Genomic DNA, 21,581 nt, shown 5'->3' on the forward strand with positions numbered 1-21,581 from the left:
TAAGAAACACGACTAAACTTCAACCTCCGGAGGGGTCAAAAAAATGCATTTTCGTTGTCGGCAGGATTTGAACCTGCGCAGGAAGATCCTAATGGATTTCTAGTCCATCGCCTTAACCACTCGGCCACGACAACGTTGACAGAAGAAAACAGGCTTGTTAGGAGTGAATGGGCCAACAGGCATAGCCTACAGAAAGTGAAATTTAACAACTGAAAGATAATGCAGTAACTCATTATAATGCAATAACACAAAATGTTCCCCTCATTCATTTGTTATTAAGTCCAGCTGTTTTCTTATTTAACCTTGATCTTTGCTCAGCTCCAGAAGGTCTGCATTTGAGAGTGTTTATTATGAATTGCTATTTCACTGTGTGAAGTTGTTATTTCATCATTCTTATTATTACTGCTGAGCAGCATGACTCCTGAGAGGCACTAAAAAACTGTCAGAAGTGGGATTTGAACCCACGCCTCCATGGGAGACTGCGAACCTGAACGCAGCGCCTTAGACCGCTCGGCCATCCTGACTACAGCACAGTAACTGGGTATCGGGTTAAAGTGTATGCGGTAAAAGTAGAAATATGAACAACGCTCTAAAATCACCACAGAGACCAGAACAACTATGCACGATACTGACTTGCACTTTCAATAGTCATTTGTTTTTATAAATTAAAAAGTCCAGTCATTGATTTAACCTCAATATGGCCTTCAATGGGAAAGAGTAGTAAATCGTCATTGAATGAGCGCTAAACTGGCATCAGAATATGGCCATTCTGATATAAATGATAAAATTCCTCAGATAAGACTGAAAAAGTGTCTGGAAATATCAGCAACCATCAGGGTAAGAGTGACAACAGGTCCACATGGGGGAAATCCTTACAAATGGCTTAATGAGTCATTTCAACGCAATCGTGTTATTATTTATTTTCAGGGTTTAACAAGGCAGCTCACCTGTGACTTTGACATTAGATGCGGCGACTTTGATTACCCTGCAGACGATATTTTTGTTCTTCCCGCCAATACAATCCACTGACAACGACCGACGAGTTCTGCGTTCCGAGATTATTTTTGTTATTTGCCTGTTTGGGGCCCGCCTGTGAAATTGCGCGATTCTTGCAATTCTCTTTCAGCCTCTCATCAACTAGCTGTTTTTGCAGAATATTACAAATACGATAGTTATTCACTACTCATATTAACTAGGTGTCATTTACGTTACCTTAAGTCATTATTTTTCAACTGGATTTTACAAAGGTGCATGACATGCAGGCGCTAAAAAGTTGTCAGGAGGGGGTTTCAAACCATGCCTATAGGGGAGTCTGCGACCTGAATGACTTAATGGTTATTTTCAATGCAATCAAGTTTTTTCTTTTTCTTTTAGGGTTTAACAAGGTTTCTCACCTGTTACCTGTGGCTTGACTTTAGATGTGGCCAGTTCGATTACCCTGCAGACTATAAGAGTGTCTTCAGAATATGGCCAATTTGACATGAATTTAAAAATGCCTCAGATAGGACCAAAAAAGTGTCTGGAGCTTCCCGTCAGGGTAAGAGTGACAACAGGTTTCCACATGTCAAAATGGGGGAAATCTTAGCAAATGGCTTAATGGTTATTCATGAGAATCGTGTTGTTGTATTGTTGAGTGTATCATGGGATCTCACCTGAAATCTGTGGCTTGACTACAAACCTGTAACCTATGCTACTGTGGCCTATAGAGCTAGAAGGCTGGATAACCAGGTGTGTAAAGGTGTGAAGTGGGATAGATGGCCTGCAGTCCTATCCCAAATGGACAACTAATCCCTATGTACTTGCGGAGATCTGAGAGGATGCGATTGGTATAAGAAACACGACTAAACTTCAACCTCCGGAGGGGTCAAAAAAATGCATTTTCGTTGTCGGCAGGATTTGAACCTGCGCAGGAAGATCCTAATGGATTTCTAGTCCATCGCCTTAACCACTCGGCCACGACAACGTATGACAGAAGAAAAGCAGGCTTGTTAGGAGTGAATGGGCCAACAGGCATAGCCTACAGAAAGTGAAATTTAACAACTGAAAGATAATGCAGTAACTCATTATAATGCAATAACACAAAATGTTCCCCTCATTCATTTGTTATTAAGTCCAGCTGTTTTCTTATTTAACCTTGATCTTTGCTCAGCTGCAGAAGGTCTGCATTTGAGAGTGTTTATTATGAATTGTTATTTCACTGTGTGAAGTTGTTATTTCATCATTCTTATTATTACTGCTGAGCAGCATGACTCCTGAGAGGCACTAAAAAACTGTCAGAAGTGGGATTTGAACCCACGCCTCCATGGGAGACTGCGACCTGAACGCAGCGCCTTAGACCGCTCGGCCATCCTGACTACAGCACAGTAACTGGGTATCGGGTTAAAGTGTATGCGGTAAAAGTAGAAATATGAACAACGCTCTAAAATCACCACAGAGACCAGAACAACTATGCACGATACTGACTTGCACTTTCAATAGTCATTTGTTTTTATAAATTAAAAAGTCCAGTCATTGATTTAACCTCAATATGGCCTTCAATGGGAAAGAGTAGTAAATCGTCATTGAATGAGCGCTAAACTGGCATCAGAATATGGCCATTCTGATATAAATGATAAAATTCCTCAGATAAGACTGAAAAAGTGTCTGGAAATATCAGCAACCATCAGGGTAAGAGTGACAACAGGTCCACATGGGGGAAATCCTTACAAATGGCTTAATGAGTCATTTCAACGCAATCGTGTTATTATTTATTTTTAGGGTTTAACAAGGCAGCTCACCTGTGACTTGACATTAGATGCGGCGACTTCGATTACCCTGCAGACGATATTTTTGTTCTTCCCGCCAATACAATCCACTGACAACGACCGACGAGTTCTGCGTTCCGAGATTATTTTTGTTATTTGCCTGTTTGGGGCCCGCCTGTGAAATTGCGCGATTCTTGCAATTCTCTTTCAGCCTCTCATCAACTAGCTGTTTTTGCAGAATATTAAAAATACGATAGTTATTCACTACTCATATTAACTAGGTGTCATTTACGTTACCTTAAGTCATTTATTTTTCAACTGGATTTTACAAAGGTGCATGACATGCAGGCGCTAAAAAATTGTCAGGAGGGGGTTTCAAACCATGCCTATAGGGGAGTCTGCGACCTGAATGACTTAATGGTTATTTTCAATGCAATCGAGTTTTTTCTTTTTCTTTTAGGGTTTAACAAGGTTTCTCACCTGTTACCTGTGGCTTGACTTTAGATGTGGCCAGTTCGATTACCCTGCAGCCTAAGAGTGTCTTCAGAATATGGCCAATTTGACATGAATTTAAAAATGCCTCAGATAGGACCAAAAAAGTGTCTGGAGCTTCCCGTCAGGGTAAGAGTGACAACAGGTTTCCACATGTCAAAATGGGGGAAATCTTAGCAAATGGCTTCATGGTTATTCATGAGAATCGTGTTGTTGTATTGTTGAGTGTATCATGGGATCTCACCTGAAATCTGTGGCTTGACTACAAACCTGTAACCTATGCTACTGTGGCCTATAGAGCTAGAAGGCTGGATAACCAGGTGTGTAAAGGTGTGAAGTGGGATAGATGGCCTGCAGTCCTATCCCAAATGGACAACTAATCCCTATGTACTTGCGGAGATCTGAGAGGATGCGATTGGTATAAGAAACACGACTAAACTTCAACCTCCGGAGGGGTCAAAAAAATGCATTTTCATTGTCGGCAGGATTTGAACCTGCGCAGGAAGATCCTAATGGATTTCTAGTCCATCGCCTTAACCACTCGGCCACGACAACGTTGACAGAAGAAAACAAGCTTGTTAGGAGTGAATGGGCCAACAGGCATAGCCTACAGAAAGTGAAATTTAACAACTGAAAGATAATGCAGTAACTCATTATAATGCAATAACACAAAATGTTCCCCTCATTCATTTGTTATTAAGTCCAGCTGTTTTCTTATTTAACCTTGATCTTTGCTCAGCTCCAGAAGGTCTGCATTTGAGAGTGTTTATTATGAATTGTTATTTCACTGTGTGAAGTTGTTATTTCATCATTCTTATTATTACTGCTGAGCAGCATGACTCCTGAGAGGCACTAAAAAACTGTCAGAAGTGGGATTTGAACCCACGCCTCCATGGGAGACTGCGAACCTGAACGCAGCGCCTTAGACCGCTCGGCCATCCTGACTACAGCACAGTAACTGGGTATCGGGTTAAAGTGTATGCGGTAAAAGTAGAAATATGAACAACGCTCTAAAATCACCACAGAGACCAGAACAACTATGCACGATACTGACTTGCACTTTCAATAGTCATTTGTTTTTATAAATTAAAAAGTCCAGTCATTGATTTAACCTCAATATGGCCTTCAATGGGAAAGAGTAGTAAATCGTCATTGAATGAGCGCTAAACTGGCATCAGAATATGGCCATTCTGATATAAATGATAAAATTCCTCAGATAAGACTGAAAAAGTGTCTGGAAATATCAGCAACCATCAGGGTAAGAGTGACAACAGGTCCACATGGGGGAAATCCTTACAAATGGCTTAATGAGTCATTTCAACGCAATCGTGTTATTATTTATTTTTAGGGTTTAACAAGGCAGCTCACCTGTGACTTGACATTAGATGCGGCGACTTTCGATTACCCTGCAGACGATATTTTTGTTCTTCCCGCCAATACAATCCACTGACAACGACCGACGAGTTCTGCGTTCCGAGATTATTTTTGTTATTTGCCTGTTTGGGGCCCGCCTGTGAAATTGCGCGATTCTTGCAATTCTCTTTCAGCCTCTCATCAACTAGCTGTTTTTGCAGAATATTAAAAATACGATAGTTATTCACTACTCATATTAACTAGGTGTCATTTACGTTACCTTAAGTCATTTATTTTTCAACTGGATTTTACAAAGGTGCATGACATGCAGGCGCTAAAAAATTGTCAGGAGGGGGTTTCAAACCATGCCTATAGGGGAGTCTGCGACCTGAATGACTTAATGGTTATTTTCAATGCAATCAAGTTTTTTCTTTTTCTTTTAGGGTTTAACAAGGTTTCTCACCTGTTACCTGTGGCTTGACTTTAGATGTGGCCAGTTCGATTACCCTGCAGCCTAAGAGTGTCTTCAGAATATGGCCAATTTGACATGAATTTAAAAATGCCTCAGATAGGACCAAAAAAGTGTCTGGAGCTTCCCGTCAGGGTAAGAGTGACAACAGGTTTCCACATGTCAAAATGGGGGAAATCTTAGCAAATGGCTTAATGGTTATTCATGAGAATCGTGTTGTTGTATTGTTGAGTGTATCATGGGATCTCACCTGAAATCTGTGGCTTGACTACAAACCTGTAACCTATGCTACTGTGGCCTATAGAGCTAGAAGGCTGGATAACCAGGTGTGTAAAGGTGTGAAGTGGGACAGATGGCCTGCAGTCCTATCCCAAATGGACAACTAATCCCTATGTACTTGCGGAGATCTGAGAGGATGCGATTGGTATAAGAAACACGACTAAACTTCAACCTCCGGAGGGGTCAAAAAAATGCATTTTCGTTGTCGGCAGGATTTGAACCTGCGCAGGAAGATCCTAATGGATTTCTAGTCCATCGCCTTAACCACTCGGCCACGACAACGTTGACAGAAGAAAGCAAGGCTTGTTAGGAGTGAATGGGCCAACAGGCATAGCCTACAGAAAGTGAAATTTAACAACTGAAAGATAATGCAGTAACTCATTATAATGCAATAACACAAAATGTTCCCCTCATTCATTTGTTATTAAGTCCAGCTGTTTTCTTATTTAACCTTGATCTTTGCTCAGCTCCAGAAGGTCTGCATTTGAGAGTGTTTATTATGAATTGTTATTTCACTGTGTGAAGTTGTTATTTCATCATTCTTATTATTACTGCTGAGCAGCATGACTCCTGAGAGGCACTAAAAAACTGTCAGAAGTGGGATTTGAACCCACGCCTCCATGGGAGACTGCGACCTGAACGCAGCGCCTTAGACCGCTCGGCCATCCTGACTACAGCACAGTAACTGGGTATCGGGTTAAAGTGTATGCGGTAAAAGTAGAAATATGAACAACGCTCTAAAATCACCACAGAGACCAGAACAACTATGCACGATACTGACTTGCACTTTCAATAGTCATTTGTTTTTATAAATTAAAAAGTCCAGTCATTGATTTAACCTCAATATGGCCTTCAATGGGAAAGAGTAGTAAATCGTCATTGAATGAGCGCTAAACTGGCATCAGAATATGGCCATTCTGATATAAATGATAAAATTCCTCAGATAAGACTGAAAAAGTGTCTGGAAATATCAGCAACCATCAGGGTAAGAGTGACAACAGGTCCACATGGGGGAAATCCTTACAAATGGCTTAATGGGTCATTTCAACGCAATCGTGTTATTATTTATTTTTAGGGTTTAACAAGGCAGCTCACCTGTGACTTGACATTAGATGCGGCGACTTCGATTACCCTGCAGACGATATTTTTGTTCTTCCCGCCAATACAATCCACTGACAACGACCGACGAGTTCTGCGTTCCGAGATTATTTTTGTTATTTGCCTGTTTGGGGCCCGCCTGTGAAATTGCGCGATTCTTGCAATTCTCTTTCAGCCTCTCATCAACTAGCTGTTTTTGCAGAATATTAAAAATACGATAGTTATTCACTACTCATATTAACTAGGTGTCATTTACGTTACCTTAAGTCATTTATTTTTCAACTGGATTTTACAAAGGTGCATGACATGCAGGCGCTAAAAAGTTGTCAGGAGGGGGTTTCAAACCATGCCTATAGGGGAGTCTGCGACCTGAATGACTTAATGGTTATTTTCAATGCAATCAAGTTTTTTCTTTTTCTTTTAGGGTTTAACAAGGTTTCTCACCTGTTACCTGTGGCTTGACTTTAGATGTGGCCAGTTCGATTACCCTGCAGACTATAAGAGTGTCTTCAGAATATGGCCAATTTGACATGAATTTAAAAATGCCTCAGATAGGACCAAAAAAGTGTCTGGAGCTTCCCGTCAGGGTAAGAGTGACAACAGGTTTCCACATGTCAAAATGGGGGAAATCTTAGCAAATGGCTTAATGGTTATTCATGAGAATCGTGTTGTTGTATTGTTGAGTGTATCATGGGATCTCACCTGAAATCTGTGGCTTGACTACAAACCTGTAACCTATGCTACTGTGGCCTATAGAGCTAGAAGGCTGGATAACCAGGTGTGTAAAGGTGTGAAGTGGGACTAGATGGCCTGCAGTCCTATCCCAAATGGACAACTAATCCCTATGTACTTGCGGAGATCTGAGAGGATGCGATTGGTATAAGAAACACGACTAAACTTCAACCTCCGGAGGGGTCAAAAAAATGCATTTTCGTTGTCGGCAGGATTTGAACCTGCGCAGGAAGATCCTAATGGATTTCTAGTCCATCGCCTTAACCACTCGGCCACGACAACTATTGACAGAAGAAAACAGGCTTGTTAGGAGTGAATGGGCCAACAGGCATAGCCTACAGAAAGTGAAATTTAACAACTGAAAGATAATGCAGTAACTCATTATAATGCAATAACACAAAATGTTCCCCTCATTCATTTGTTATTAAGTCCAGCTGTTTTCTTATTTAACCTTGATCTTTGCTCAGCTCCAGAAGGTCTGCATTTGAGAGTGTTTATTATGAATTGTTATTTCACTGTGTGAAGTTGTTATTTCATCATTCTTATTATTACTGCTGAGCAGCATGACTCCTGAGAGGCACTAAAAAACTGTCAGAAGTGGGATTTGAACCCACGCCTCCATGGGAGACTGCGACCTGAACGCAGCGCCTTAGACCGCTCGGCCATCCTGACTACAGCACAGTAACTGGGTATCGGGTTAAAGTGTATGCGGTAAAAGTAGAAATATGAACAACGCTCTAAAATCACCACAGAGACCAGAACAACTATGCACGATACTGACTTGCACTTTCAATAGTCATTTGTTTTTATAAATTAAAAAGTCCAGTCATTGATTTAACCTCAATATGGCCTTCAATGGGAAAGAGTAGTAAATCGTCATTGAATGAGCGCTAAACTGGCATCAGAATATGGCCATTCTGATATAAATGATAAAATTCCTCAGATAAGACTGAAAAAGTGTCTGGAAATATCAGCAACCATCAGGGTAAGAGTGACAACAGGTCCACATGGGGGAAATCCTTACAAATGGCTTAATGAGTCATTTCAACGCAATCGTGTTATTATTTATTTTTAGGGTTTAACAAGGCAGCTCACCTGTGACTTGACATTAGATGCGGCGACTTTCGATTACCCTGCAGACGATATTTTTGTTCTTCCCGCCAATACAATCCACTGACAACGACCGACGAGTTCTGCGTTCCGAGATTATTTTTGTTATTTGCCTGTTTGGGGCCCGCCTGTGAAATTGCGCGATTCTTGCAATTCTCTTTCAGCCTCTCATCAACTAGCTGTTTTTGCAGAATATTAAAAATACGATAGTTATTCACTACTCATATTAACTAGGTGTCATTTACGTTACCTTAAGTCATTTATTTTTCAACTGGATTTTACAAAGGTGCATGACATGCAGGCGCTAAAAAGTTGTCAGGAGGGGGTTTCAAACCATGCCTATAGGGGAGTCTGCGACCTGAATGACTTAATGGTTATTTTCAATGCAATCAAGTTTTTTCTTTTTCTTTTAGGGTTTAACAAGGTTTCTCACCTGTTACCTGTGGCTTGACTTTAGATGTGGCCAGTTCGATTACCCTGCAGACTATAAGAGTGTCTTCAGAATATGGCCAATTTGACATGAATTTAAAAATGCCTCAGATAGGACCAAAAAAGTGTCTGGAGCTTCCCGTCAGGGTAAGAGTGACAACAGGTTTCCACATGTCAAAATGGGGGAAATCTTAGCAAATGGCTTCATGGTTATTCATGAGAATCGTGTTGTTGTATTGTTGAGTGTATCATGGGATCTCACCTGAAATCTGTGGCTTGACTACAAACCTGTAACCTATGCTACTGTGGCCTATAGAGCTAGAAGGCTGGATAACCAGGTGTGTAAAGGTGTGAAGTGGGATAGATGGCCTGCAGTCCTATCCCAAATGGACAACTAATCCCTATGTACTTGCGGAGATCTGAGAGGATGCGATTGGTATAAGAAACACGACTAAACTTCAACCTCCGGAGGGGTCAAAAAAATGCATTTTCGTTGTCGGCAGGATTTGAACCTGCGCAGGAAGATCCTAATGGATTTCTAGTCCATCGCCTTAACCACTCGGCCACGACAACGTTGACAGAAGAAAACAGGCTTGTTAGGAGTGAATGGGCCAACAGGCATAGCCTACAGAAAGTGAAATTTAACAACTGAAAGATAATGCAGTAACTCATTATAATGCAATAACACAAAATGTTCCCCTCATTCATTTGTTATTAAGTCCAGCTGTTTTCTTATTTAACCTTGATCTTTGCTCAGCTCCAGAAGGTCTGCATTTGAGAGTGTTTATTATGAATTGTTATTTCACTGTGTGAAGTTGTTATTTCATCATTCTTATTATTACTGCTGAGCAGCATGACTCCTGAGAGGCACTAAAAAACTGTCAGAAGTGGGATTTGAACCCACGCCTCCATGGGAGACTGCGACCTGAACGCAGCGCCTTAGACCGCTCGGCCATCCTGACTACAGCACAGTAACTGGGTATCGGGTTAAAGTGTATGCGGTAAAAGTAGAAATATGAACAACGCTCTAAAATCACCACAGAGACCAGAACAACTATGCACGATACTGACTTGCACTTTCAATAGTCATTTGTTTTTATAAATTAAAAAGTCCAGTCATTGATTTAACCTCAATATGGCCTTCAATGGGAAAGAGTAGTAAATCGTCATTGAATGAGCGCTAAACTGGCATCAGAATATGGCCATTCTGATATAAATGATAAAATTCCTCAGATAAGACTGAAAAAGTGTCTGGAAATATCAGCAACCATCAGGGTAAGAGTGACAACAGGTCCACATGGGGGAAATCCTTACAAATGGCTTAATGAGTCATTTCAACGCAATCGTGTTATTATTTATTTTTAGGGTTTAACAAGGCAGCTCACCTGTGACTTGACATTAGATGCGGCGACTTTGATTACCCTGCAGACGATATTTTTGTTCTTCCCGCCAATACAATCCACTGACAACGACCGACGAGTTCTGCGTTCCGAGATTATTTTTGTTATTTGCCTGTTTGGGGCCCGCCTGTGAAATTGCGCGATTCTTGCAATTCTCTTTCAGCCTCTCATCAACTAGCTGTTTTTGCAGAATATTAAAAATACGATAGTTATTCACTACTCATATTAACTAGGTGTCATTTACGTTACCTTAAGTCATTTATTTTTCAACTGGATTTTACAAAGGTGCATGACATGCAGGCGCTAAAAAGTTGTCAGGAGGGGGTTTCAAACCATGCCTATAGGGGAGTCTGCGACCTGAATGACTTAATGGTTATTTTCAATGCAATCAAGTTTTTTCTTTTTCTTTTAGGGTTTAACAAGGTTTCTCACCTGTTACCTGTGGCTTGACTTTAGATGTGGCCAGTTCGATTACCCTGCAGCCTAAGAGTGTCTTCAGAATATGGCCAATTTGACATGAATTTAAAAATGCCTCAGATAGGACCAAAAAAGTGTCTGGAGCTTCCCGTCAGGGTAAGAGTGACAACAGGTTTCCACATGTCAAAATGGGGGAAATCTTAGCAAATGGCTTCATGGTTATTCATGAGAATCGTGTTGTTGTATTGTTGAGTGTATCATGGGATCTCACCTGAAATCTGTGGCTTGACTACAAACCTGTAACCTATGCTACTGTGGCCTATAGAGCTAGAAGGCTGGATAACCAGGTGTGTAAAGGTGTGAAGTGGGACAGATGGCCTGCAGTCCTATCCCAAATGGACAACTAATCCCTATGTACTTGCGGAGATCTGAGAGGATGCGATTGGTATAAGAAACACGACTAAACTTCAACCTCCGGAGGGGTCAAAAAAATGCATTTTCGTTGTCGGCAGGATTTGAACCTGCGCAGGAAGATCCTAATGGATTTCTAGTCCATCGCCTTAACCACTCGGCCACGACAACGTTGACAGAAGAAAACAAGCTTGTTAGGAGTGAATGGGCCAACAGGCATAGCCTACAGAAAGTGAAATTTAACAACTGAAAGATAATGCAGTAACTCATTATAATGCAATAACACAAAATGTTCCCCTCATTCATTTGTTATTAAGTCCAGCTGTTTTCTTATTTAACCTTGATCTTTGCTCAGCTCCAGAAGGTCTGCATTTGAGAGTGTTTATTATGAATTGTTATTTCACTGTGTGAAGTTGTTATTTCATCATTCTTATTATTACTGCTGAGCAGCATGACTCCTGAGAGGCACTAAAAAACTGTCAGAAGTGGGATTTGAACCCACGCCTCCATGGGAGACTGCGAACCTGAACGCAGCGCCTTAGACCGCTCGGCCATCCTGACTACAGCACAGTAACTGGGTATCGGGTTAAAGTGTATGCGGTAAAAGTAGAAATATGAACAACGCTCTAAAATCACCACAGAGACCAGAACAACTATGCACGATACTGACTTGCACTTTCAATAGTCATTTGTTTTTATAAATTAAAAAGTCCAGTCATTGATTTAACCTCAATATGGCCTTCAATGGGAAAGAGTAGTAAATCGTCATTGAATGAGCGCTAAACTGGCATCAGAATATGGCCATTCTGATATAAATGATAAAATTCCTCAGATAAGACTGAAAAAGTGTCTGGAAATATCAGCAACCATCAGGGTAAGAGTGACAACAGGTCCACATGGGGGAAATCCTTACAAATGGCTTAATGAGTCATTTCAACGCAATCGTGTTATTATTTATTTTTAGGGTTTAACAAGGCAGCTCACCTGTGACTTGACATTAGATGCGGCGACTTCGATTACCCTGCAGACGATATTTTTGTTCTTCCCGCCAATACAATCCACTGACAACGACCGACGAGTTCTGCGTTCCGAGATTATTTTTGTTATTTGCCTGTTTGGGGCCCGCCTGTGAAATTGCGCGATTCTTGCAATTCTCTTTCAGCCTCTCATCAACTAGCTGTTTTTGCAGAATATTACAAATACGATAGTTATTCACTACTCATATTAACTAGGTGTCATTTACGTTACCTTAAGTCATTTATTTTTCAACTGGATTTTACAAAGGTGCATGACATGCAGGCGCTAAAAAGTTGTCAGGAGGGGGTTTCAAACCATGCCTATAGGGGAGTCTGCGACCTGAATGACTTAATGGTTATTTTCAATGCAATCGAGTTTTTTCTTTTTCTTTTAGGGTTTAACAAGGTTTCTCACCTGTTACCTGTGGCTTGACTTTAGATGTGGCCAGTTCGATTACCCTGCAGACTATAAGAGTGTCTTCAGAATATGGCCAATTTGACATGAATTTAAAAATGCCTCAGATAGGACCAAAAAAGTGTCTGGAGCTTCCCGTCAGGGTAAGAGTGACAACAGGTTTCCACATGTCAAAATGGGGGAAATCTTAGCAAATGGCTTAATGGTTATTCATGAGAATCGTGTTGTTGTATTGTTGAGTGTATCATGGGATCTCACCTGAAATCTGTGGCTTGACTACAAACCTGTAACCTATGCTACTGTGGCCTATAGAGCTAGAAGGCTGGATAACCAGGTGTGTAAAGGTGTGAAGTGGGACAGATGGCCTGCAGTCCTATCCCAAATGGACAACTAATCCCTATGTACTTGCGGAGATCTGAGAGGATGCGATTGGTATAAGAAACACGACTAAACTTCAACCTCCGGAGGGGTCAAAAAAATGCATTTTCGTTGTCGGCAGGATTTGAACCTGCGCAGGAAGATCCTAATGGATTTCTAGTCCATCGCCTTAACCACTCGGCCACGACAACGTTGACAGAAGAAAACAGGCTTGTTAGGAGTGAATGGGCCAACAGGCATAGCCTACAGAAAGTGAAATTTAACAACTGAAAGATAATGCAGTAACTCATTATAATGCAATAACACAAAATGTTCCCCTCATTCATTTGTTATTAAGTCCAGCTGTTTTCTTATTTAACCTTGATCTTTGCTCAGCTCCAGAAGGTCTGCATTTGAGAGTGTTTATTATGAATTGTTATTTCACTGTGTGAAGTTGTTATTTCATCATTCTTATTATTACTGCTGAGCAGCATGACTCCTGAGAGGCACTAAAAAACTGTCAGAAGTGGGATTTGAACCCACGCCTCCATGGGAGACTGCGACCTGAACGCAGCGCCTTAGACCGCTCGGCCATCCTGACTACAGCACAGTAACTGGGTATCGGGTTAAAGTGTATGCGGTAAAAGTAGAAATATGAACAACGCTCTAAAATCACCACAGAGACCAGAACAACTATGCACGATACTGACTTGCACTTTCAATAGTCATTTGTTTTTATAAATTAAAAAGTCCAGTCATTGATTTAACCTCAATATGGCCTTCAATGGGAAAGAGTAGTAAATCGTCATTGAATGAGCGCTAAACTGGCATCAGAATATGGCCATTCTGATATAAATGATAAAATTCCTCAGATAAGACTGAAAAAGTGTCTGGAAATATCAGCAACCATCAGGGTAAGAGTGACAACAGGTCCACATGGGGGAAATCCTTACAAATGGCTTAATGGGTCATTTCAACGCAATCGTGTTATTATTTATTTTTAGGGTTTAACAAGGCAGCTCACCTGTGACTTGACATTAGATGCGGCGACTTCGATTACCCTGCAGACGATATTTTTGTTCTTCCCGCCAATACAATCCACTGACAACGACCGACGAGTTCTGCGTTCCGAGATTATTTTTGTTATTTGCCTGTTTGGGGCCCGCCTGTGAAATTGCGCGATTCTTGCAATTCTCTTTCAGCCTCTCATCAACTAGCTGTTTTTGCAGAATATTAAAAATACGATAGTTATTCACTACTCATATTAACTAGGTGTCATTTACGTTACCTTAAGTCATTTATTTTTCAACTGGATTTTACAAAGGTGCATGACATGCAGGCGCTAAAAAGTTGTCAGGAGGGGGTTTCAAACCATGCCTATAGGGGAGTCTGCGACCTGAATGACTTAATGGTTATTTTCAATGCAATCGAGTTTTTTCTTTTTCTTTTAGGGTTTAACAAGGTTTCTCACCTGTTACCTGTGGCTTGACTTTAGATGTGGCCAGTTCGATTACCCTGCAGACTATAAGAGTGTCTTCAGAATATGGCCAATTTGACATGAATTTAAAAATGCCTCAGATAGGACCAAAAAAGTGTCTGGAGCTTCCCGTCAGGGTAAGAGTGACAACAGGTTTCCACATGTCAAAATGGGGGAAATCTTAGCAAATGGCTTCATGGTTATTCATGAGAATCGTGTTGTTGTATTGTTGAGTGTATCATGGGATCTCTCCTGAAATCTGTGGCTTGACTACAAACCTGTAACCTATGCTACTGTGGCCTATAGAGCTAGAAGGCTGGATAACCAGGTGTGTAAAGGTGTGAAGTGGGACAGATGGCCTGCAGTCCTATCCCAAATGGACAACTAATCCCTATGTACTTGCGGAGATCTGAGAGGATGCGATTGGTATAAGAAACACGACTAAACTTCAACCTCCGGAGGGGTCAAAAAAATGCATTTTCGTTGTCGGCAGGATTTGAACCTGCGCAGGAAGATCCTAATGGATTTCTAGTCCATCGCCTTAACCACTCGGCCACGACAACGTTGACAGAAGAAAACAAGCTTGTTAGGAGTGAATGGGCCAACAGGCATAGCCTACAGAAAGTGAAATTTAACAACTGAAAGATAATGCAGTAACTCATTATAATGCAATAACACAAAATGTTCCCCTCATTCATTTGTTATTAAGTCCAGCTGTTTTCTTATTTAACCTTGATCTTTGCTCAGCTCCAGAAGGTCTGCATTTGAGAGTGTTTATTATGAATTGTTATTTCACTGTGTGAAGTTGTTATTTCATCATTCTTATTATTACTGCTGAGCAGCATGACTCCTGAGAGGCACTAAAAAACTGTCAGAAGTGGGATTTGAACCCACGCCTCCATGGGAGACTGCGACCTGAACGCAGCGCCTTAGACCGCTCGGCCATCCTGACTACAGCACAGTAACTGGGTATCGGGTTAAAGTGTATGCGGTAAAAGTAGAAATATGAACAACGCTCTAAAATCACCACAGAGACCAGAACAACTATGCACGATACTGACTTGCACTTTCAATAGTCATTTGTTTTTATAAATTAAAAAGTCCAGTCATTGATTTAACCTCAATATGGCCTTCAATGGGAAAGAGTAGTAAATCGTCATTGAATGAGCGCTAAACTGGCATCAGAATATGGCCATTCTGATATAAATGATAAAATTCCTCAGATAAGACTGAAAAAGTGTCTGGAAATATCAGCAACCATCAGGGTAAGAGTGACAACAGGTCCACATGGGGGAAATCCTTACAAATGGCTTAATGAGTCATTTCAACGCAATCGTGTTATTATTTATTTTCAGGGTTTAACAAGGCAGCTCACCTGTGATTTGACATTAGATGCGGCGACTTTGATTACCCTGCAGACGATATTTTTGTTCTTCCCGCCAATACAATCCACTGACAACGACCGACGAGTTCTGCGTTCCGAGATTATTTTTGTTATTTGCCTGTTTGGGGCCCGCCTGTGAAATTGCGCGATTCTTGCAATTCTCTTTCAGCCTCTCATCAACTAGCTGTTTTTGCAGAATATTACAAATACGATAGTTATTCACTACTCATATTAACTAGGTGTCATTTACGTTACCTTAAGTCATTTATTTTTCAACTGGATTTTACAAAGGTGCATGACATGCAGGCGCTAAAAAGTTGTCAGGAGGGGGTTTCAAACCATGCCTATAGGGGAGTCTGCGACCTGAATGACTTAATGGTTATTTTCAATGCAATTCGAGTTTTTTCTTTTTCTTTTAGGGTTTAACAAGGTTTCTCACCTGTTACCTGTGGCTTGACTTTAGATGTGGCCAGTTCGATTACCCTGCAGACTATAAGAGTGTCTTCAGAATATGGCCAATTTGACATGAATTTAAAAATGCCTCAGATAGGACCAAAAAAGTGTCTGGAGCTTCCCGTCAGGGTAAGAGTGACAACAGGTTTCCACATGTCAAAATGGGGGAAATCTTAGCAAATGGCTTCATGGTTATTCATGAGAATCGTGTTGTTGTATTGTTGAGTGTATCATGGGATCTCACCTGAAATCTGTGGCTTGACTACAAACCTGTAACCTATGCTACTGTGGCCTATAGAGCTAGAAGGCTGGATAACCAGGTGTGTAAAGGTGTGAAGTGGGATAGATGGCCTGCAGTCCTATCCCAAATGGACAACTAATCCCTATGTACTTGCGGAGATCTGAGAGGATGCGATTGGTATAAGAAACACGACTAAACTTCAACCTCCGGAGGGGTCAAAAAAATGCATTTTCGTTGTCGGCAGGATTTGAACCTGCGCAGGAAGATCCTAATGGATTTCTAGTCCATCGCCTTAACCACTCGGCCACGACAACGTTGACAGAAGAAAACAGGCTTGTTAGGAGTGAATGGGCCAACAGGCATAGCCTACAGAAAGTGAAATTTAACAACTGAAAGATAATGCAGTAACTCATTATAATGCAATAACACAAAATGTTCCCCTCATTCATTTGTTATTAAGTCCAGCTGTTTTCTTATTTAACCTTGATCTTTGCTCAGCTCCAGAAGGTCTGCATTTGAGAGTGTTTATTATGAATTGCTATTTCACTGTGTGAAGTTGTTATTTCATCATTCTTATTATTACTGCTGAGCAGCATGACTCCTGAGAGGCACTAAAAAACTGTCAGAAGTGGGATTTGAACCCACGCCTCCATGGGAGACTGCGACCTGAACGCAGCGCCTTAGACCGCTCGGCCATCCTGACTACAGCACAGTAACTGGGTATCGGGTTAAAGTGTATGCGGTAAAAGTAGAAATATGAACAACGCTCTAAAATCACCACAGAGACCAGAACAACTATGCACGATACTGACTTGCACTTTCAATAGTCATTTGTTTTTATAAATTAAAAAGTCCAGTCATTGATTTAACCTCAATATGGCCTTCAATGGGAAAGAGTAGTAAATCGTCATTGAATGAGCGCTAAACTGGCATCAGAATATGGCCATTCTGATATAAATGATAAAATTCCTCAGATAAGACTGAAAAAGTGTCTGGAAATATCAGCAACCATCAGGGTAAGAGTGACAACAGGTCCACATGGGGGAAATCCTTACAAATGGCTTAATGGGTCATTTCAACGCAATCGTGTTATTATTTATTTTTAGGGTTTAACAAGGCAGCTCACCTGTGACTTGACATTAGATGCGGCGACTTCGATTACCCTGCAGACGATATTTTTGTTCTTCCCGCCAATACAATCCACTGACAACGACCGACGAGTTCTGCGTTCCGAGATTATTTTTGTTATTTGCCTGTTTGGGGCCCGCCTGTGAAATTGCGCGATTCTTGCAATTCTCTTTCAGCCTCTCATCAACTAGCTGTTTTTGCAGAATATTACAAATACGATAGTTATTCACTACTCATATTAACTAGGTGTCATTTACGTTACCTTAAGTCATTTATTTTTCAACTGGATTTTACAAAGGTGCATGACATGCAGGCGCTAAAAAGTTGTCAGGAGGGGGTTTCAAACCATGCCTATAGGGGAGTCTGCGACCTGAATGACTTAATGGTTATTTTCAATGCAATCGAGTTTTTTCTTTTTCTTTTAGGGTTTAACAAGGTTTCTCACCTGTTACCTGTGGCTTGACTTTAGATGTGGCCAGTTCGATTACCCTGCAGACTATAAGAGTGTCTTCAGAATATGGCCAATTTGACATGAATTTAAAAATGCCTCAGATAGGACCAAAAATGTGTCTGGAGCTTCCCGTCAGGGTAAGAGTGACAACAGGTTTCCACATGTCAAAATGGGGGAAATCTTAGCAAATGGCTTAATGGTTATTCATGAGAATCGTGTTGTTGTATTGTTGAGTGTATCATGGGATCTCACCTGAAATCTGTGGCTTGACTACAAACCTGTAACCTATGCTACTGTGGCCTATAGAGCTAGAAGGCTGGATAACCAGGTGTGTAAAGGTGTGAAGTGGGACAGATGGCCTGCAGTCCTATCCCAAATGGACAACTAATCCCTATGTACTTGCGGAGATCTGAGAGGATGCGATTGGTATAAGAAACACGACTAAACTTCAACCTCCGGAGGGGTCAAAAAAAATGCATTTTCGTTGTCGGCAGGATTTGAACCTGCGCAGGAAGATCCTAATGGATTTCTAGTCCATCGCCTTAACCACTCGGCCACGACAACAGTTGACAGAAGAAAACAAGCTTGTTAGGAGTGAATGGGCCAACAGGCATAGCCTACAGAAAGTGAAATTTAACAACTGAAAGATAATGCAGTAACTCATTATAATGCAATAACACAAAATGTTCCCCTCATTCATTTGTTATTAAGTCCAGCTGTTTTCTTATTTAACCTTGATCTTTGCTCAGCTCCAGAAGGTCTGCATTTGAGAGTGTTTATTATGAATTGTTATTTCACTGTGTGAAGTTGTTATTTCATCATTCTTATTATTACTGCTGAGCAGCATGACTCCTGAGAGGCACTAAAAAACTGTCAGAAGTGGGATTTGAACCCACGCCTCCATGGGAGACTGCGACCTGAACGCAGCGCCTTAGACCGCTCGGCCATCCTGACTACAGCACAGTAACTGGGTATCGGGTTAAAGTGTATGCGGTAAAAGTAGAAATATGAACAACGCTCTAAAATCACCACAGAGACCAGAACAACTATGCACGATACTGACTTGCACTTTCAATAGTCATTTGTTTTTATAAATTAAAAAGTCCAGTCATTGATTTAACCTCAATATGGCCTTCAATGGGAAAGAGTAGTAAATCGTCATTGAATGAGCGCTAAACTGGCATCAGAATATGGCCATTCTGATATAAATGATAAAATTCCTCAGATAAGACTGAAAAAGTGTCTGGAAATATCAGCAACCATCAGGGTAAGAGTGACAACAGGTCCACATGGGGGAAATCCTTACAAATGGCTTAATGAGTCATTTCAACGCAATCGTGTTATTATTTATTTTCAGGGTTTAACAAGGCAGCTCACCTGTGACTTGACATTAGATGCGGCGACTTTCGATTACCCTGCAGACGATATTTTTGTTCTTCCCGCCAATACAATCCACTGACAACGACCGACGAGTTCTGCGTTCCGAGATTATTTTTGTTATTTGCCTGTTTGGGGCCCGCCTGTGAAATTGCGCGATTCTTGCAATTCTCTTTCAGCCTCTCATCAACTAGCTGTTTTTGCAGAATATTACAAATACGATAGTTATTCACTACTCATATTAACTAGGTGTCATTTACGTTACCTTAAGTCATTTATTTTTCAACTGGATTTTACAAAGGTGCATGACATGCAGGCGCTAAAAAGTTGTCAGGAGGGGGTTTCAAACCATGCCTATAGGGGAGTCTGCGACCTGAATGACTTAATGGTTATTTTCAATGCAATCGAGTTTTTTCTTTTTCTTTTAGGGTTTAACAAGGTTTCTCACCTGTTACCTGTGGCTTGACTTTAGATGTGGCCAGTTCGATTACCCTGCAGACTATAAGAGTGTCTTCAGAATATGGCCAATTTGACATGAATTTAAAAATGCCTCAGATAGGACCAAAAAAGTGTCTGGAGCTTCCCGTCAGGGTAAGAGTGACAACAGGTTTCCACATGTCAAAATGGGGGAAATCTTAGCAAATGGCTTCATGGTTATTCATGAGAATCGTGTTGTTGTATTGTTGAGTGTATCATGGGATCTCACCTGAAATCTGTGGCTTGACTACAAACCTGTAACCTATGCTACTGTGGCCTATAGAGCTAGAAGGCTGGATAACCAGGTGTGTAAAGGTGTGAAGTGGGATAGATGGCCTGCAGTCCTATCCCAAATGGACAACTAATCCCTATGTACTTGCGGAGATCTGAGAGGATGCGATTGGTATAAGAAACACGACTAAACTTCAACCTCCGGAGGGGTCAAAAAAATGCATTTTCGTTGTCGGCAGGATTTGAACCTGCGCAGGAAGATCCTAATGGATTTCTAGTCCATCGCCTTAACCACTCGGCCACGACAACGTTGACAGAAGAAAACAGGCTTGTTAGGAGTGAATGGGCCAACAGGCATAGCCTACAGAAAGTGAAATTTAACAACTGAAAGATAATGCAGTAACTCATTATAATGCAATAACACAAAATGTTCCCCTCATTCATTTGTTATTAAGTCCAGCTGTTTTCTTATTTAACCTTGATCTTTGCTCAGCTCCAGAAGGTCTGCATTTGAGAGTGTTTATTATGAATTGTTATTTCACTGTGTGAAGTTGTTATTTCATCATTCTTATTATTACTGCTGAGCAGCATGACTCCTGAGAGGCACTAAAAAACTGTCAGAAGTGGGATTTGAACCCACGCCTCCATGGGAGACTGCGACCTGAACGCAGCGCCTTAGACCGCTCGGCCATCCTGACTACAGCACAGTAACTGGGTATCGGGTTAAAGTGTATGCGGTAAAAGTAGAAATATGAACAACGCTCTAAAATCACCACAGAGACCAGAACAACTATGCACGATACTGACTTGCACTTTCAATAGTCATTTGTTTTTATAAATTAAAAAGTCCAGTCATTGATTTAACCTCAATATGGCCTTCAATGGGAAAGAGTAGTAAATCGTCATTGAATGAGCGCTAAACTGGCATCAGAATATGGCCATTCTGATATAAATGATAAAATTCCTCAGATAAGACTGAAAAAGTGTCTGGAAATATCAGCAACCATCAGGGTAAGAGTGACAACAGGTCCACATGGGGGAAATCCTTACAAATGGCTTAATGGGTCATTTCAACGCAATCGTGTTATTATTTATTTTTAGGGTTTAACAAGGCAGCTCACCTGTGACTTGACATTAGATGCGGCGACTTCGATTACCCTGCAGACGATATTTTTGTTCTTCCCGCCAATACAATCCACTGACAACGACCGACGAGTTCTGCGTTCCGAGATTATTTTTGTTATTTGCCTGTTTGGGGCCCGCCTGTGAAATTGCGCGATTCTTGCAATTCTCTTTCAGCCTCTCATCAACTAGCTGTTTTTGCAGAATATTACAAATACGATAGTTATTCACTACTCATATTAACTAGGTGTCATTTACGTTACCTTAAGTCATTTATTTTTCAACTGGATTTTACAAAGGTGCATGACATGCAGGCGCTAAAAAGTTGTCAGGAGGGGGTTTCAAACCATGCCTATAGGGGAGTCTGCGACCTGAATGACTTAATGGTTATTTTCAATGCAATCGAGTTTTTTCTTTTTCTTTTAGGGTTTAACAAGGTTTCTCACCTGTTACCTGTGGCTTGACTTTAGATGTGGCCAGTTCGATTACCCTGCAGACTATAAGAGTGTCTTCAGAAT

The 21,581-nt window shown here is 41.0% G+C and overlaps 20 non-coding genes across 20 annotated transcripts; all 20 read right to left on the minus strand.

Annotated features, from left to right (window-relative positions):
• Positions 1-52: 52 nt before the first annotated feature.
• Positions 53-134, minus strand: trnas-aga. Its single transcript has one exon. It is a non-coding gene; the product is annotated as a tRNA-Ser (tRNA).
• Positions 135-1,881: 1,747 nt separating this feature from the next.
• trnas-aga lies at positions 1,882-1,963 on the minus strand. Its single transcript has one exon. It is a non-coding gene; the product is annotated as a tRNA-Ser (tRNA).
• Positions 1,964-2,271: 308 nt separating this feature from the next.
• On the minus strand, positions 2,272-2,354 carry trnal-cag. Its single transcript has one exon. It is a non-coding gene; the product is annotated as a tRNA-Leu (tRNA).
• A 3,183-nt stretch (positions 2,355-5,537) lies between these two features.
• trnas-aga lies at positions 5,538-5,619 on the minus strand. Its single transcript has one exon. It is a non-coding gene; the product is annotated as a tRNA-Ser (tRNA).
• A 307-nt stretch (positions 5,620-5,926) lies between these two features.
• Positions 5,927-6,009, minus strand: trnal-cag. Its single transcript has one exon. It is a non-coding gene; the product is annotated as a tRNA-Leu (tRNA).
• A 1,358-nt stretch (positions 6,010-7,367) lies between these two features.
• On the minus strand, positions 7,368-7,449 carry trnas-aga. Its single transcript has one exon. It is a non-coding gene; the product is annotated as a tRNA-Ser (tRNA).
• Positions 7,450-7,756: 307 nt separating this feature from the next.
• On the minus strand, positions 7,757-7,839 carry trnal-cag. Its single transcript has one exon. It is a non-coding gene; the product is annotated as a tRNA-Leu (tRNA).
• A 1,358-nt stretch (positions 7,840-9,197) lies between these two features.
• Positions 9,198-9,279, minus strand: trnas-aga. The gene has a single exon. It is a non-coding gene; the product is annotated as a tRNA-Ser (tRNA).
• Positions 9,280-9,585: 306 nt separating this feature from the next.
• Positions 9,586-9,668, minus strand: trnal-cag. The gene has a single exon. It is a non-coding gene; the product is annotated as a tRNA-Leu (tRNA).
• A 1,355-nt stretch (positions 9,669-11,023) lies between these two features.
• Positions 11,024-11,105, minus strand: trnas-aga. Its single transcript has one exon. It is a non-coding gene; the product is annotated as a tRNA-Ser (tRNA).
• A 1,747-nt stretch (positions 11,106-12,852) lies between these two features.
• On the minus strand, positions 12,853-12,934 carry trnas-aga. The gene has a single exon. It is a non-coding gene; the product is annotated as a tRNA-Ser (tRNA).
• A 306-nt stretch (positions 12,935-13,240) lies between these two features.
• Positions 13,241-13,323, minus strand: trnal-cag. The gene has a single exon. It is a non-coding gene; the product is annotated as a tRNA-Leu (tRNA).
• Positions 13,324-14,680: 1,357 nt separating this feature from the next.
• trnas-aga lies at positions 14,681-14,762 on the minus strand. The gene has a single exon. It is a non-coding gene; the product is annotated as a tRNA-Ser (tRNA).
• A 306-nt stretch (positions 14,763-15,068) lies between these two features.
• trnal-cag lies at positions 15,069-15,151 on the minus strand. Its single transcript has one exon. It is a non-coding gene; the product is annotated as a tRNA-Leu (tRNA).
• Positions 15,152-16,509: 1,358 nt separating this feature from the next.
• On the minus strand, positions 16,510-16,591 carry trnas-aga. The gene has a single exon. It is a non-coding gene; the product is annotated as a tRNA-Ser (tRNA).
• A 306-nt stretch (positions 16,592-16,897) lies between these two features.
• trnal-cag lies at positions 16,898-16,980 on the minus strand. The gene has a single exon. It is a non-coding gene; the product is annotated as a tRNA-Leu (tRNA).
• Positions 16,981-18,338: 1,358 nt separating this feature from the next.
• trnas-aga lies at positions 18,339-18,420 on the minus strand. The gene has a single exon. It is a non-coding gene; the product is annotated as a tRNA-Ser (tRNA).
• A 307-nt stretch (positions 18,421-18,727) lies between these two features.
• On the minus strand, positions 18,728-18,810 carry trnal-cag. Its single transcript has one exon. It is a non-coding gene; the product is annotated as a tRNA-Leu (tRNA).
• Positions 18,811-20,168: 1,358 nt separating this feature from the next.
• On the minus strand, positions 20,169-20,250 carry trnas-aga. The gene has a single exon. It is a non-coding gene; the product is annotated as a tRNA-Ser (tRNA).
• A 306-nt stretch (positions 20,251-20,556) lies between these two features.
• trnal-cag lies at positions 20,557-20,639 on the minus strand. Its single transcript has one exon. It is a non-coding gene; the product is annotated as a tRNA-Leu (tRNA).
• Positions 20,640-21,581: the final 942 nt, after the last annotated feature.

The sequence above is a fragment of the Oncorhynchus mykiss genome, unplaced genomic scaffold (assembly GCF_013265735.2).
Source record: "Oncorhynchus mykiss isolate Arlee unplaced genomic scaffold, USDA_OmykA_1.1 un_scaffold_492, whole genome shotgun sequence".
Lineage (NCBI taxonomy): Eukaryota > Metazoa > Chordata > Actinopteri > Salmoniformes > Salmonidae > Oncorhynchus > Oncorhynchus mykiss.